General features: G+C 39.4%; 2 protein-coding genes across 14 annotated transcripts in view; one reads left to right on the top strand and one right to left on the bottom strand.

Moving 5' to 3' along the window:
• SNAP23 (synaptosome associated protein 23) overlaps positions 1–2,760 on the bottom strand; it is a gene marked incomplete at its 3' end in the record, with an annotated part of 31,364 nt that extends 28,604 nt beyond the window's left edge. For 2 of the 10 annotated variants that reach the window (XM_081048796.1, XM_081048799.1), the window contains exons 1-2: positions 2,657–2,745; positions 2,208–2,315 (exon numbers count right to left, since the gene is read on the bottom strand). Of the gene's footprint in view, positions 1–2,207; positions 2,366–2,656 lie in introns of all 10 variants that reach the window. The other 8 variants (XM_081048790.1, XM_081048798.1, XM_081048794.1 and 5 more) reach the window with 7 other exon arrangements.
• Positions 2,761–2,854: 94 nt separating this feature from the next.
• The window catches only part of ZNF106 (zinc finger protein 106), a 59,483-nt gene continuing 47,297 nt past the window's right edge, over positions 2,855–15,040 (top strand). The window contains exon 1 of one of the 4 annotated variants that reach the window (XM_081049221.1): positions 2,855–3,225. The gene's annotated coding sequence lies outside the window, so the exon portion shown is untranslated. Of the gene's footprint in view, positions 3,226–5,648; positions 5,804–15,040 lie in introns of those variants that run through there. The other 3 variants (XM_081049223.1, XM_081049220.1, XM_081049222.1) reach the window with 3 other exon arrangements.

Below are 15,040 nucleotides of genomic sequence, written 5' to 3'. Positions count from 1 at the left end.
AGATGAGGGAATTCCAGAAAAATATAGTGATTAGCACTTTATATTTCAGTAGCAACACAACCTAAATTGAAATTGAAACCAAAATATCAGTGAATTTAAAGGAGTGCAAATGGAACACCACCTCCACTCCCAACATTACAAAATGAACAGTATATGCTGTTTCCTGGCTCCACAATCCACTTCCTCCAATTGTTGGAGGCACCATTTCAAATCACTACACACTACGACAAAGAATATATCAGTCCTTGTCATCTACTCCTCTGTCAATCGACAGATCTCGAAACAAAATATGGCACTGGAATAAAAAGTTCAGCACTCTTTGGTGCAAGCAACATTATATATTGTAAATACTAACTTATATATACATAATGCAGAGTACAAACACAGCTAAGAAACAGATTTCCAGAATGTTTAAGAAACAGGAACCAAAGGAGGAAAAGAAAGTGCCTTAATCACAAGGGAAAAAAAAAAAGGGCAGCTGATTTCACAGAAATGTCAAAGCGTAAACATCCTTTTCCCCTTTTGCTATTCTAATCTATTGTTATCTGGTGAAACCAAATAAATAAGTTTGCTAGAATTGTGTCATAACAGGAATGGCCATCACAGGGCTCATAGCATTTTGAAGTCCACTGGCCTTAGAGTTTAGGTAGTCCAATCATCACTGTACCTTAAAAATGAGTAGATTAGGCCCAAAAGCAGTATTTTCCAAAGTGTGGAGCAAGAACAAGCTATAATTTTAGCCATTATATAAGCAACAGTTATGTATTTAATAGTTACGCATTTACTATAATGTGTACTAGAAAAAAATATAAAATACATCAAAACGAACATTTCACAGATTATCACTTTGGAAGACGGTAATGTTTTTAAAAAGTCTATTAAAAATACTAAGTAAAATAACACAGATACTCTTCTAAAAAACAAAATTTATGATGGTGGTATGCTTCATGTAAGTGAAATACTGACAGCTGTCCCAGGGCTTCTTGGTTGCTTGCTTCTTGGTTGAAGGTTGTGTTTTTGAATGATGAGAAAATACGTGACCTATACTTAAGTGCGTTTGTTACTATGCTTAAGCTCAATTAGAAACAAACACTAAACTGCATACAGAAATTCTACTGTTTATAGGAAAGAGTGTACTACTGTTAAGAAAATAATGGCACAGTCATTTGTATTCTGTAACTAACAGCAATTGTCTACTTCATATCCACATACCACAAACACCTAAAAAAACACACACAAAAAACTCTAGAAACAAATAAATACTGTTTCCCCCAAAAAAGACCGGGTCTCATATTAATTTTTGCTCCATTAGGGCTTATTTTCAGGGGATGTCTTATTTTTTCATGGACAACAATCTACATTTGTTCAAATACAGTCATGTCATCTTCTGAAACATAACATATTAAATGCATCCGTCTGGCTGAGGTTTTTAACTGGGGCTTATTTTCGGGGTAGATCTGATTTTGGGGGAAACACGGTACTTAAGCTGTAGGCTAAGTTATATGATCATTTTATTTGGTTTCATATGACCTGTCAAAGGAGCTTGGTACTGTGAGAAGAGGTGTTTTTTTTCATATTCGCTAATATTTACATAAATGTGTTCTTTCTCATTATCTCTTGCCAAAAGAATGAATGACAAATGATCACTGGATGCTTAGGCAACAATTTTGCTGGTGGCAGAAATATTATTTTTAAAATTTTACTAGGAGGTATTTTAAGATTAGATCCCAAAGTATTCTAGCTAATGATGTCTCGTGAATTTCAAGTGTGGTATTTTATGGGCTAGGCAAGAGCGTGAGAGAACCATTTCTACTTGGGCTGTATCTGCAGTAGTATTTTACTGGGACATCTGAAAAGCGGTCTCATTAGGGCACAAAGACACGTGGAGTAATATCCTTCTTAATTCTTGAAATATCTGCTATTAAGAAGGTACATTATTTTCAGACGCTGCCGGTATCTAAACGTCGCTCTCCCAGTCGCCTCCCTCCTCCCTGAAGGAGATGACAAGTTAGCAAAAGGCAAAATAATACTCCCGTGTCATATTCCCCAACTCTGATGTTTTTTCGGTTTCCTCTGCTATCACGTGCTTTTCCTAACACGGTGGTGACTTCAGACAATAAAGAGGACGAGGTGAAACAGCACTTTCCAGGACTTCCCCTCCACCCCCACCCCACTGCTCGGACCCCGAAGTGGGCAATTCGTCTTACCGATCCTTCTCTCCGTGAGTCTGCAGCAACGCTGTGCGGTAATGATGGACTTTCCTGGACAGCACGGACTTTCCGATGCCGTGAACCTCAGAGCCCTTCTTCCAACAGCTAGTTCAGAGTCACCTGATCACTGTAGCTCCCAGACAGTCTATTAACCCCTATCACAGCAACACCGTGAGGGACTGACAGCTTACTTCAGCTTGCTTTCAAGGACGGCTCCAGAGAAACACCATCCCACCAGCCTCCCTCCGCCAGCCCCTCGACAGTCCCCCGGCGCCTCGCGTCCTAGCTCCGGGCCCGCCCCGCCCAGTATGGGCCAGAGCGTCCACTCTTCCCCTTAAGCCCGACCCCACCAACTTTTCAACCGTCACGATATACTTTTTCTTCTTGGCACATGATCCCAATCTTCACCGCCGTCAGCTCCCTTAGCCCAACTCCTAGAGACTCACCACCAAGCAGTTCCGGCACTCCTCTCCGGCCGGCCACCGCAGCTCGGACACCACCAGACCAGACTAGGAGCGGTGCCCTTCTCGCGCCTGCGCGCGTCGGCGGCGCGCGTCTGCGCACTCGCCCAGCGCCGCAGGCGCGCGTCTGCGCACTTGCCCAGCGCCGCAGGCGCGGACACACCCCTGCAGTTGGAGCCAATCACGGCGCTGGGGGTTTAAATCTCCCTGCCACGCAGGCGGAGAGCTTAGGTACTCACCGGTTAACGGGATAATTGGAGTCCCGCCCTCAGGTGGGAAGTATTCTTGTAACAAACCTTGAGTGGGAGCAAACCGTGTACCAGGCACTGTGCGAGATGAACGCAGAGGAAAAGAAGGCGAACGGAATGCTTTCTCAGCTCTCCAGGGTCTTAGACTGGGAGATAGTTATGTAAACAAATTCTAGTGGATAGAATGTACTGCGTGGCACATAGAAAATGCGAGACACCTTTGGCGAACAATGAACAAAGAGCCTTATTTTTAGGGGTGTCTGGAAGGGTTCCCGAAGGAAGTGGCTTTTGAATCATGAAGGACAAGTAAGTAGGAGTTCTCCAGGAAGTCCGGGAGGGAGATTTGTACAGACCTCATTGGGAACAGCTCATGCCCAAAAAACATAGCGCCTTCTGGAAATTCTTTGTAGTGCACCCTGGTTAGAGGCTTAGAGCTCATCATATATCTCTAGGTAAAGGGGGGAATAAAAAATTTAAAGTCGGAATGACTAAATCTAGGAAGGCCTTGCGGGTTTGGACGAGTAAGCCTGCACTTTATACTATGACCAGTAAGGGTTTGAAGGGTTATAAGCAGATGTGGTAACCCTTCCAAGCCCCTCTAAGAATAAAGTACAGTGTTGCAAATTCAGATAGAGAGAGATTTTTTTTTTCAAAAAAGGAGTAGTCCATTCCTAAGGAGTCAAAGAAGATGAAGTCTGAGAAATACCTTTTGAATTTAATAACACAGAGGTTATTGGTGATCTGTAGTGAAAGTGATGTGGTGGAACCCTGAGGTTGAAAGACAGATTGTAGTAATTTGGAGAGAGGGAAGATGCAGAAATGGGGACAAGTCATAGAATGCTTTTGGAAAGTTTGGCCTTAAGAGGAGGGAAAGAGGATGACAAGAAGTCAAAGTTTTTTGTTTCTGGGTTTTGGGTTTTATTTTTTTATTTTTTAAAGACTTAAAACAGGAGACACTTAAGAATGGTAGGGAAGATACAACTGAGAAAATACAGTTTAACAAAGAGAAGTGCTAGTCAGTAGGTGAAGATCTTGAGAAGGTCAGAGTAGAGGCAATCCAAAGCACTTGATGGGAAGAATATCTTGGAAGAAAGAGAAAATACCTTCTCAATTATAATGAGAGGAAGTATGTGTCTGTAAGTTTGTATGTGTTGTAACAGGAAGTTAAAGAAGTTCTCATCTGCTGATCTCTGTTTTCTCTGTGAAGTAGGAGACAAGGTCATCTGCTGATAGAAAAGGGGTTGGAAGTTTTAAGGAAAGTGGAGAAGATTTGGAATACTGTAGAAAGTGATAGAGCAAGTTGACCAGAGAAAAGTAATAGGACTACTAAGCAGTGTGACAGGCCTGTATATCTATGATCAATAAAAATGAACTCATGGTTTTCTGCCCTCCTGCATAGCTTTCTCAAGCAGTAATCACTTCTTGAGGGTAGAATTGGAGAAAATGTATGGTTGAGTTTATTTAGGGTTGGGATGGTCACTGGTAATGCTATGGTTCTCCACCGGGAATATTTTTGCCCTCCACGGGACATTTGGCAATGTCTGGAGACATTTTTGATTGTCAAGATGATGGAGGTGGGGGAAGATGTAAAGGGAGGGGGTACTAGAAGCATCTAGTGTCCTGGGGTGCTGCTAGATATCCCACAATACACAGAACAGCACAAGAATTATCTCCAAAATGTTAATAGTTACCAAGGTTGAGAAACCCTGATCTAGGATTACCTTGATGTTCAGCAACAGCTGACCTTGGTCTCCTGTAAGCTTTTCCTTGGACTACGACCCTGAGCTTATAGGGTAAAGCAGTTGTTCCATTGCATACCTTTGAAGGAGAGAAGGATGAAGTATACCCCAGAAGTTGAGTGTTTTAAGGACTTGTGATGTCACAAATACAGAATTGGAATAGTTGCTCAATCCCCTAGAAGTCAAACTGGATTGACACATAATTGGAGGGAAGTGCTTACTTTGATTTGAGGCATTGAAGTTCTTATTAAACATAGATGTTATTAGAGGCTCAATAATATAAGAGTAACACTTCACACCATTGTCAACCTAATGTAACTTGGTTTATCTGACTAGTTTTAGTTACGAAAATAGTATCCTAAGCGAATGGGTTTAATAATAAATTAAGTTTAATAATATAAATACAGTAGGTATTGATACAAGTATAATCGTAGGTATTGATGGTTGGCTGATCTGTGATAGGCACTTGACCTATGTTACATCATTTAAGACTAGCAACACCCCGAGAGATAAGATATTATCTTAATTCTAACTCTGAGGAAAGGGAGGTTCCAAGAAAACTTGTAATTTGTCCAGTCACAAATTAGTACCTAGGTCAATATTTTAACCCAGCTCTGTCTGTTCTAAAGCTTTTGCAACTTTCCATTAAGCTTCAGTAAGTTTTACAACGAAGGGATGGTTGGAAATTCAGCTGAAACAGTTGCCTCTAATTAAACGGAATGATGGTGGTTTAGGAAGAGAATAAGAGCAAGAGGGAGGTCCGGAAATAGCAAAGAGAATGAAAAAGGAGCCAAGGAAGCTGCTCACGGGAGCGCCCGGTGCAGCGGAGTGCCTGTCGCCAGCCAGTCTGCCTTGGTTGTCTTTCATTCTTTTTGAGAAAAGCCTCTTTCCCTGGTGTCCGTTGTTCACTCCCGTGTGTTCAAATAAAGCTAGATTATTGAGAAAGGCGTACCGCGAAGGAAAAAAAAAAAAGAAAGGGGGGTGCGCGACGGCGCTCTGTGCGCCTGCGCGCTGGCGGCGGCGGTGCCCGGCGGGGAGCGGGCCCAGAGCAGGCCGCCGGCCCCAAAGTGAGGGGGGCGTCTGGGGCGTCAGGGAGCTCCCCCGCCCGGGCCTCGGCGGCCTGATGGAGTAAGTCGGCTGTGAGGGTGAGTATCTAGGGGCCGGGGGGTCTGGTGGTCTGCCTGTTAGGGAGGTCTGGGGCTGCGGGACGCGCGCGGCCAGGTCTCCGCTCCTGCAGGCTGCGGCGCAGGCTACCTGGGGTCCCCTGTCCCGGGGCCTGCGCAGGTTTACGGGCAGGCGGTGTTTCTGGCTTCGGGGTACAGATTCTCGCGGGAGCGTCCCAGTCTTGCTCCTGGCCCCGGTAGGAAACGTGGCTGCAGATCCTTAACCTTTAAGGGAGGCCTGTGACTCCTTAGGCACCCGGGGCAGCAGGGAATCCGTAGACCCAGTTGCTTAAGGGCCTGCGGGTTTCAAGCCAGGGATAGCTTTCGACCTCTTGTGAGTGACAGCCTCCATTCTTTGTTCTTCCTTCCGCCTTCTCTCTCTGTGGGACGTGTTTTAGTAATAGCTGCTAATTATGGAACTTTTACGATGTGTCAATTTAATATTCAGTTCTAATCTTGGTGCATAATGATGGAGAGGAAATACTTTGCACCCCACTCTCCCTTCGATCTGCTCAATTCGATCATCTTTGAGAGTCAGCATCATTTTTTGAGAGTCTTTGAGATGAAATCATCTTGTTGGGAAGTTTGAGATTGCTATGTCTCTTAGCAATTTGGGACTGCCGTCCTAGTTAAGGGAAGTTCTCATATTTAGCAAATGAGTGCCGGATAATGGTTTATAGCGAATTAACTCAAGCCAGAATAACTTTTGATCACTTACTAAGAGCCTGATAGTGTTCTAAAACCCCATGGGAAATCTTAAAATTTGTTTTAAGCCCTGTTCTCAAGTTTGGTGGTGAATGGTTTCTAAATATTACGAAAGATAATATTTAGATTCAACTAGGATTTATTAAGTACGTACAACACACGTGCCCATACGTTCGCATCGGTCAAACAATTAATGAGGTATTGTCATGGAAGGTGGTTTGGGCGAGCACATTTCAGATAAGAGCTCTGAGAGTTTGATGGTAATGTATTCAAGCTACTTTAGCTAGGGTTAAGCGGTGAAATTCACATACAGTGCCCAAGCTTATGTTTTTCCCGCTGCACCAAGTTAGATATTCTAAGCACTTCTGCTGAGAAGCAACTACATTACAGTTATAGTTTCTAGAGTTAACTACTGTGTCTAGAAAATGGTAGGAGGCTTTAATTAAAGATACTAGATGGTTTTTGAAGAGAATTTCAAAATGACATGGGAGGAGGTAGAAGGTATGAAGGAGTCTGATCAGGTTCGTTCAGAACCAATTGCTTCGATTAAAAGAAAGATATTTCAAAAGGAAAAACTGAATGGTGATTATTTATTGTACATCTAGGTTAGAACATATGTAGTTTGAAGGCTACTGTACAAGAGTAGCAAGGAATAATGGTAGATGCCAGCTGACTTGGTTCTGGGACAAAATGGCTCTTTGAGGAGTACACATATTGAGTATTTTTAAATTTGTAACTGCAGTGTTTAAGTGGGAAGGTTGGGATTAATTTGTGTACTCAGTGAATAAGAGCACCTAGGCAGACATTTGCAAATCCAGCATGCTGAATCGCTAATTGAAATCCTACAGTCAATTTAGTTTGGTTCTTGAATTTTTAACCTGAAAGACACTATCAAGAAATGAGATTTCTAAGTTTTTGTCAGTAGAGGAATGGTAAAATAAATTATGCATTTGTAAGAAAGACTGAGCCAGCCCTCTATGTGCTAACATTGAGTGATCTCCAAGGTGTAATAGTAAGTGGGGGGGAAAAGTGCAAAAGAGGATGTACAACCATTTGTGCCTTCAATAATATATATGTGTTTGCATATATATGCATAGAATATCTCTAGAAGAATGCATAAACTGGTAACTGGCTGGCAGTGACTGGGAAACAGGAGTGGGAGGGGAATAATTTTCTCTGTCTAAGCTTTTTTGTGTTATTTTGTTATGAAAACTTATAAACATTCATAAAAGTAGAGAAAATAAAATGTTGATCACACAGATTTTAAAATCTGTTTATATTTTGTCGCATTACTGACATTTCACCTCTAAATACTTTTTCTTTTAACTTTTTTATTTATTTAAGTGTGTTTTTCCAGGACCTATCAGCTCCAAGTCAAGTAGTTGTTTCAGTCTAGTGGAGGGCGCCTTTTCACAGTGGCCCATATGGGGATCGAACTGGCAACCTTGTTGTTAAGAGTGCTCTAACTAAGTGAGCTAACCGGCTGCCCCACTAAATACTTTAATATCTGTGTCTAATAAAAATAACATTTTACTGCATAACTCAATATCATAACCACATAGAACAATGGTAACTCCTCTAATATTATCTAGTACCCAATCCTTTAAATTTTCCACAAATTATCCCCCCTTCTTTAAACTTTTTAAATCCAGTTTCCAATAAAATCTATACTTTGCATTTGAGTGTTATGTCTCTTTAAGTCTTTTAAAATCTAGAATAGTTACGTTTTCTCTTTTTCCCCCTCCTTTCTCTTTTTCCGTCATGACATGTTGAAGAGACCTGGTCAATTGTCTGGATTTAGCTGATTGATTCCTAGTGATATCATTTAACTTGTTACTATAACCTAGAAGGTAGAGCTAAACACTCGAATGGATTTAGGTTACACACATATCGTAGGCCATGCTGTGTACACATAGTTTTCCTCTGTTAGTGATGTTGAGATTGATTAGTGGGTTCAGGTGGTGAGTCTGAGTCTTCTATCGTAAAATTGCATTTTTCACCTTGAAACCAGCTCAGCTGCAAACTGTTTTATATCTTTTAAATTTTAAATTCATGATGATAAAAGGGTCACTTCATCAGGAAGACATAATAAATACGTATGTGCCTAATATCAGAGCTTCAAAACATATCAAGCAAAATTGATACAATTAAAGGAAGAAATAGAAAACAATTACAGAGATTTTAACTCTTCTCAATAACTGAGAAACAAAAAATCAGTTTAGATTCCCACCTAATAACTACAGAACACACCTTTTCCCCCAAGTGTACATGTAGACCAGGTGCTAGGCTTTAAATCAAGCCTCAGTAAATTTGAAAAGATTGAAATAATACAGAATGTTCTTTGATCGTAATGGCATTAAAGTAGAAATCAAGATGTCTAAAAAACCCTAAAAGTATTTGGAAATTCAGTGAAACTTCTAAATCTGTGAGCCAAGGAAGAAATCATAAGAGAAATTAGAAAGTATTTTGAACTAGATGATAAAAATACATCAAAACTTGTAGGATGACTGTCGTAGTCAAGATGAGCCTAAGGAGACATGATGACTAAATGTATCCTGGTTGAGATCCTGGAAGGGAAAAAAGATACTGGGTGAAAATGTATTTAATAATGTGTCAATGTTGTGTTTTTAATTGTGACCGATTATATTAATGTAAGATGTACATAATATGGGAAACTGGGGGTTAAAGTAACTTTCAGAGACTTAATACCCAAAATATTAATGGGTATATGGGTGCTCTATTATTTTTGCAACTTTTCTATAAATCTAAAACAATTCTAAAAGAAATAGTTTATTAAAAAGTGGTAAAAAATTTGTATGATGCAGTTATTGCAGTCTTTAGAGAGAACCTTATAGCCTAAAAACCTATTTTAGAAAAGTCTCAAGACAGTGACCTAAAGTTTTATCTTAAGAAGCTAGTAAATGAAGAGCAAAATTAATCCAAAGTAGGTAGAAGGAAAGAAATAATAAAAAAGACAGAAGAGATCGATGGAATAAAGACAAAAAAATAGCTAAAATTACGAAGCCAGAAGTTGGTTCTTTGAAAAGATGAGTAATATTGATAAACTTGTAGCTAGAGTGATGATGAAAAGCAGAACACAAATTACTAGTATCAGGAATGGAAGGGATTTATCACTAGAGATCCTTTAAGATAATAAGGGGGTATTATAAACAACTTTATACCAACAAATTTGACAGTACAAATGAACAGTTTCTTGACAATGTCAACGTACTAAAACTGTCACAAGTTGAAACAAAATCTGAATAAGCTTATGTTAAAGAAATGGAATTAATGATAAAAAGAAACCTTCCCACAAAGATGATTCAGGGCCACAGTGGTCTCACTGCTGAAATCTGTCAAGTATTTAAAGAAGAAATAACATCAATCTTATATAAACTTTCAGAAAATAGACAAAGGGGAAACCTTTCTGGACTTATTTCAAGAGGCCAAATACAGCCCTAATAACCAAAAGCTAATAAAGATGTTACAGATTAAAAAGAAAATTACAAAACAGTGTGCCTTGTGAAAATAGATCCAAAAATTCTAGGAAAAATATTAACAAATCATAATACATCCTGACCAAGGATAGATGGGTAGTTATCTGATATGATAGAGCAAGTACGCGTATAGTAAAAAGTTAATGGTAGAATCTATATGATGGGTATAGAGGTATATGGGAAACAGGATGTGGGCTAGTCACTATAAAATTATTTTAGCATTTCTGTGTTTGAAATTTTCCAAACTACAATACTAGGTGAAAAAGCAAGGGAATATTATGATCAGATTTGCATTTTAAAGAGATTATGCAGTCTAAGGAATTAGGAAAGCTCAGGGTTACCTGAGAATAGTTTGAGGGGGTACTGAGACTACATAGGAGGATATTACATAGCTGTTCCTTGTGGGCTGGTAATTTCAAGGTAAATTTGTGTCCTTTGAGATTTTTCAAGCTGTTGGAATGGTGAACTGTTGAACAGTAGCAAATTTTGTCTAAGCATTCATCCTTGCTGAGATGTTTGGGCATCTTACTGCCACATGTACAGTATGCATGTGAGCTTTCAGTAAACATGAGGCTTTTGACATTTATTTACAAGGATGTTGAAGATTCTTGCAAATTTCAAAATTTGCAAATACTGCTACTTTAGCAGCACATAAATTTCTCCCTAAAATATAATCAACTATATTATGGTGACCTTTTCGGAGACTGAATGATTTTTTTAAATACAGGACAAAGGCATTTAGAAAGCTATTAACATCAATTACACTGCCAAAGAAATGCTTTATTGTACTACACTGTTACTGTGGTCTAGTCAGCCATGCACTTAAAAGATCTATAATGAAGAAGAAATAAGGAAGGTGATTGCTATTTCAGTCAGCCTTGTATAGAGTGGATAAAGATGATTGAATGTGCTGTTAGCAACAGCTGCATGGAGAACAGTAAAGCTGTTTGAGAATATCGGGCAGTTAGCGAGGCTCACTCTTTAGAGTGTAGTGATTATAGTTCATGCCATAATTTTAAATTGCTCTGTTGACCGTGGGGGTTGCTCGGAAATATATGTAAATGATATGTTGAATACAGGAATGCAAAAATTTTAAACTATTAAATAAATGCAACAAGCTACCTACTGATACTTTTAAAACAGTATTTGTACAAGCTGTCTTTGGGCTTAGGACTTACTCTGTTATATGATGATAACTTTAGCTATTATTTTCTTAGGGTTGGTTTATCCCAGTTTCTTCCTCAGTTATTTTTTCTCTCTAGGACATAAGGCTTGCCAAGTTCCAGAATTGAGTAAAGAATTGGAACCTAACAGTAGTTCTAATTCTGACTTAAGGTCTGCCCTGTCCATTTCCTTGCCTGGTGATAAGCAATATGAACAACTTCATTTGATGGGGCTCAACATTTAATGCGTTTTCCTGAGTCACAGCCTGAACTTCCTATCTTTGTTTTAGCCCTATGCTTACTAATAAAGAGTAGTTGTTACATATACTCCTGCTAAATGTGGTGTTAGGGCAGATGATATAAAAAGTAGGAATGCAAGTGAGTGAAATGTTTATGTGCTTATGCTCAATCACTTACCTTGGGTAGCAGGAGCCATCCAGAACTCAGAACCAGCAAATAGGACAGCTACCCAGAATAAACCTGTCAAAGTTGTGGTTATAGGTTGATGTGCCCCCAAATACTTCCTGACCTCTGCTGTCAATTTAGCGAGGAGCCTTGAAACATTTTGGGGCAGCCCATTCAGCAATGTGAGGACACCTCCCAAACGTGCCAGTCATGTCTTTGTCCCATAACCTTCTGGGCAACCTAGGGGTAATGGCAAAACGTGTTATATCGCTGAACGCTGTCTCTCTCTTGCTCTGCCTTGCTCATCAGAAATCCATTACTTTTCTGTCAGGGTTAGGGTGGAGGCACAGAAAGTTGCTTGTGGAATTCAGAAAAGGGATTCTAATCTGAGTACCACTCCATTACCCCCGCCCTCCCAAACCTGTAGTTAAGATTTTTTCCCTTTAGTGTTTTATAGTGTATTATTGTCATACAGAGTCTGAGTTGGCTTTAATTAAGTCAGGGTTCAAATATCTTAAGTACTACTGGGTTTATTGTAATGAATGGTAGAGGTATATGAAAAGACAGCTGTCTTCCTCATGGTAAGGCCAGGGAGATCAGACATACCAACCATCCAACAGCCTGTTCTTACTTATTTTGCAGGTTGTATTAACAGTAAAATGGGATAATGTGACAGCGTTCCAAATGAAGTTCTTTGACACTAAATGGTGCTTTCCAGCCTTTAGTTATGTAATAAATATTTGGAGAGATGTTCTGACATTGATGTTTGAGATGGATTAGTGTTATGAGATAGTGGTTGTTTGGAAGGCTGTCTTGCTGACCAATTTAAGTCACTTTTGAGGAAGTCCCCCTATAGAAAGATGGGGAGAGCATAATGAAGTACAGACTGCAGTCTCTGGAGAAGCTAACGCAGTAGTTCTATTCTGCCTGCAACGACTGTATTTCTTTGTATTAATCAGCTATGTGGGTGATTCTGATATACTGCTTGTATGTAGAACTTGCTTATATATTGGCGGCGGGAGTCAAGGTAGGAAACATTAGTGAATAAAGCGGTGGAGTGAAGGAGAGGAACAGCTGTGAAGTCATGCAGGTTTATCACACTAAAGAATAGGTAACAACAATGAAAAACATCTGTCAGGACTTGGTGTCTATATATGGGAATCTGAAAGAAAAAAAATCAATAGTATGGTTTTGGTAATTGTATTGACAGAATAGTAGGATGTTGAGAAAAGGTATTTATTATAGGATTTTTTAGGCTATTATGACTAAGAAATATCACAGATATTTCTCATAGTTTATTTGAGAAAATTTGAAAGATTTCATAGTGGGAATATTTAAAGATGGGGGGAATGTACGTTGTTTAAAGTGAGGATAGCAGTAGTTGAATTGTTTGCACTTACGTACTTGACTTGGGTAATGTAATCTCTCAAGCACTTTGAGATCTCAGAATTGGATGGTTCCCATCTATCAGGCTGTGAGCTAATTCAGTATTTCAGAAAGCTTAATGGAAATCATATAGTTTCTCATTTTTAAGGATTTACAAATTAAATCTCCTTTGTCTTTGGCTGGAATCCTATCAACTCAGTGTTTAAATACTAGGTCTTCTGTATTGACTACATACTTTGCTAGCAATTATACTTTTTGATTTCTTATAAAAGTGAAAATGAATTGACTTAATACATGAGGATTAGAAACATGGAGCTTGTGAAGGGAAAAAGTGAAAAGAGGAAATTTTGCTTAAAAGGTTGATAGAGAATATTTTTATTATACGACTATTTGTTTATCCATTTACTCGAAGTTGATGTCTTTGGCTTTATTAAATAGAAATACAGTATGTATTTTAGTGCATAGCACTCAGTCGAGTAAATATATGACAACTCCACAATAGCTGCTGTTGCTTGTCCCAGAAAGTCATGCTTTTTCATTGATTTTATTGCTTCTAAGTTTTTTGTTCCTGTTTTGGTTTGATAGTTAATAACTCGAAGCAGTATTAAAAACATTTCTGGACATACCTTCTTTACTACTCTTTCCCCAACTTTTAGAACAGTGCTTGGTGCTCAGTAAATGCTTGTTGAATAAAATAACAAAATACTGCATGTAAATAGTAATTAACATTGAAGTAAATGTTAGGATATAAGGGAATTAAAAGAATTGTGCTTTGTGGCATAGCACCAGAGTGATTTATGTCTATTTTGAGATTTAGATTATTAGCAATACTAGAAGCATAGGTAACACTGTACCTATCCATAAAGGTGTATTTCTTTGTTTTATTAGTTGATATTCAGCTTTCTCAAATGTGCAAAATTTTACCCTGTATTCTTATTTTGGTGTTTTGTAGTTTGTTACTGAATAAAGTTCGACATTGTAGTGGTATGAAATGGGTTGTAATAGCAAGGATATTGCTGAGTGATCAAAAGAAGTGGAGAATCTTAGGCCTCTTCTCATTGGCCCTTCTGTTGTCTACGAGTTACAGATTAAATTAGGATAGTTTATAACTTCATTAGCTCATAGTTTTAAGTCCTTTAAAGAATGAAGCCAGGCAAGGAAGCAGATATATTTATTAGAGTGAGAGCGTTGTGTGTGTGTGTGTGTGTGTGTGTGTGTGTGTGTGTGTGTGTGTGTGGCGGGAGGGGAGGGTGGAAACAGTGCTACCTGGGGAATGGGATTAAATTTTCTTGTAGAAAGTATCCTTGCAGGGACTCAGGAGGAAAGTATGCTAGTGCTAGAGAATTGTAAAATAGAAACTCTCTGGTCTTAATCCAAACCCCAGTATTGACTCAGCTCTCTCTATCTCGCATTTAGTAACTCAAGGTAGTTCCATTTGGAACAATTCAACAAATACTTGGGCCTGCCGTGTGCTGGACACTGTTCTGAGTGCTAGACCTGTACTAGTGAACAAAGTATACAAATTCCCTGTTCTCATGGAACTTAATTTTTAAATGGGGTAAATAGAAAATAACAAATAAATATATACTATGCCCGGTAGTAAAAGATGCTTGTTTCAGATATCTCTTGCCGTGTAACAAACTACCCCCAAATTTACTGGCTTAAAAACAATGATTTTATTGTTTCTTACAGTTCTGTGGGTTGAAAGGGGCTCATCTGCTTAATTCTTTAACTGGTCTCGCTTGGGGTCCCTCATTAGCAGCTGGGCCTGGAACACGTGACACGGTGCACTCGCCCAACAGGGCTGTCAGATGGTTCTGGTTGTTGGGTGCTCAGCTGAGGTGTCAGTTTTTTCCCCTTGGTGCCTCCTTGTGGTTTGGGATTTTCACAGCGTGGTGGCTGGGTTTCAAGAGGGAATGTTTGAAGTGTGCAAAGGCAGAAACTGCAGCTTTTTTAAGGCCCAGTCTCAGAAATTACATTGTCGCTTCCTCCACATTTTATTGGCCAAAACAGGTCACAGGAGAGGGAAAGTAGACTCCACCTTTTGATGGGTGGTGATGACA

Source organism: Rhinolophus hipposideros, assembly GCF_964194185.1.
Source record: "Rhinolophus hipposideros genome assembly, chromosome: 5".
Classification (NCBI taxonomy): domain Eukaryota; kingdom Metazoa; phylum Chordata; class Mammalia; order Chiroptera; family Rhinolophidae; genus Rhinolophus; species Rhinolophus hipposideros.
Note: the sequence above shows the minus strand (reverse complement) of the source record. Positions and strands in the feature narration are given on the sequence as shown.